Source organism: Centroberyx gerrardi, chromosome 8 (genome assembly GCF_048128805.1).
Source record: "Centroberyx gerrardi isolate f3 chromosome 8, fCenGer3.hap1.cur.20231027, whole genome shotgun sequence".
Classification (NCBI taxonomy): domain Eukaryota; kingdom Metazoa; phylum Chordata; class Actinopteri; order Beryciformes; family Berycidae; genus Centroberyx; species Centroberyx gerrardi.
This window is the reverse complement of record NC_136004.1, coordinates 3,323,458-3,326,000: the sequence shown is the minus strand read 5'-3', so window position 1 is coordinate 3,326,000 and position 2,543 is coordinate 3,323,458.

Sequence of the window (2,543 nt, the reverse complement as noted above, 5' to 3'; positions counted from 1 at the left end):
AGGCTGATGGAACGGCTGGGTTGAAATGGCATCAGTACTTACCGAAACTCTGTTCTAACCAACAAGGTTCATGTGAATTTAACAAGTCATATGAATTCTTATGGCCTAACCCTAACCCCAACCCAGAGAACCAAGACCCCTAACCTGCCATATTGTACTAACACAGTGCCTGGAAGTGCTATCAGGACTAGTTTTGTAGCTTTTTCATCCCAGATACTGTCACAGCCTCTACAACTCTACCATATTTATTGAAAGTGTTGAAATCTTATCATGCGTTTTATATACAGTACTGTGCAAAAGTCTTAGGCTTTTGCACAGTTCACCAGGCTGCAGTTTGTCTTTACATTAACCAGCAAGCAGCCAGACTTTGATGACACATAAAAGTGAGTGAATAGAGACCTCTAGTGGTTTTAATATAGAACAGGCAAATTGACCAAAAGCCATTCCTACCATAGCAATAGGAAATGTGAACCCCTCATTATAAACAAGCCCAACACAAGTAAAGCAGGATCAGTGAGTCCTTTGAGTCTAATTTTACAAGGTCTAGTTAAGTCTAGTTTTACAAGGTACCAGTTACTTCACATTGGAAGATGCTGAACTACAGTGAAGCGTGCCTCAAGACCATCTGCTCAAGACAAATAGAGTTTTGGTAGCTGAAGTTACTTAGAAAAAGCAGTTCAAACTACTTTTACATCTATATCTGCAATGGCATATAATACAAAAATCACATGACAAATTGGACTTATAGGGACTTAATGGATTTAATATGAATGGAGCGAGCCGCTTTGGCTCTCAAAGAAATGATAGTGATATGATGATAGGATATGGAATATTGACTTTAATCACATCATTTTTGAACAGCACTCTATCAACATTATCAACCAAATTACGAAACCAAACCCCTTAATTTTGTCCCTGAAATGTCCTTAATTTCTCCATTACATAAACTGCATAAACAATAAAAATTAATTATCCATTAAAAATAACAGCTTTAAAAAAGTAAGGTTAGTATCATGGGTTGGAAGGGATTTATTCATGGGTTGATTCACAGAGACACTAGTAATTAAGGGATTTTTCAGGCCTTTTGTGCAGGTTTACAGGGTTATTAATGAGTTATTTATGGAAAAGTTCCTGTCTCCCTGAATTTTACATTCAATTAGAAAGTAAGGAGTCAAACATTAAAGGGTGTTTAAGATGGTTTTGATGGGGTCTCCTCCATTAATAACTCCCTTAACTCATTTTAAGGGGATTTTGCATGAATTAAGGGGTGAATTTATGTAAATGTAAGGGTATTTTAAGGGATTACTGTTATTTTTTATAGCCCAGTTGTTTCATCTGCATGTGTATATGTGTATGGTGTGCAAGTATGTTGATACTGGGTGTGTATTTGTGTATATACATTGCGCTTGTGCACATGTACCCATAGTGTTTATAGGACCATGCAAGTGTACATAAGTGTACATTCTCTGTTTATAGTCCTATTGTGTGTGTGTGTGTGTGTGTGTGTGTGTGTGTGTGTGTGCATGTGTGTGTGTGTGTGTGTGTGTGTTGGTTGGGTGGGTGTATGGGTGCATCTTATTTTTGAAAAATAACAAAACAAAACAATTATACATATATATATATACATATATACATATATACATATATATATAGCCAAATCATAATGTTGACTATGTTTGGGAGTGAAATAGTCTAAACATAATACAGGTAGGCTATGTAATAGACTTTCTCCCTCCGGTCCACCAGATGGCGATGATGAGCTCGAAAGCGGCTTGAGCATGAGAGCTGCGTCATTTTGCCTTCAAAATAAAAGCGTAGCGTTGTTTTTTATTTTTATTGAAAGAATCTTCATAGAATACAGCAATATAATACAAAAATGTAAAGATAATGACAGACGTACAATAAAAAAATGTAAATAATTGATGTAAAGAAAAATAATAGTATGGGGGGATACACAGATACTCAAATTACACAAAGACCTTATATAAATGACAAATATTAATAGTTCTAATGGCCTTTTTGTTATGAGAGAGACACTTAATCAATGTGAAGACTCATTTCCTTCAAGAACACACAGAATTCAGGCTTCCTGTTGGTAAATTGACATTTGTGCATATGGAATTTTGTTAAAATTAAAATTAAATTAATAAGAAAAAAGGCTATAAGACTAAAATGTGTCACTCTTGGAAAAAGGAATGGTTACGTATTAGGGTGCACAGAATAGCAAGAATCGTAACTGGAATAGATCAAAATGGGCTTCTACAGGATAGTACACGTAAGGGTGGTGTTTTGGAAATTATTAATGTTTTTGGCAGCCATTTGCTGAGAAAAGGACATTTTGCAAACAACAGCAGTCTTATATTCATTTACTCCAGATTACTCCTTAAACGCATTCTTTAATTTCACATCTCTATTTTGTAGTAGTAGGAAAAAATGTTTGTCACCTATTCGTCAAAACGGCTTTTATTTTGAAGGTTGTAACCGGAACTGTTATTTTTATTTTAAGTAGCTTGACACCGGCTAAGCAATTATACAATTGGTTT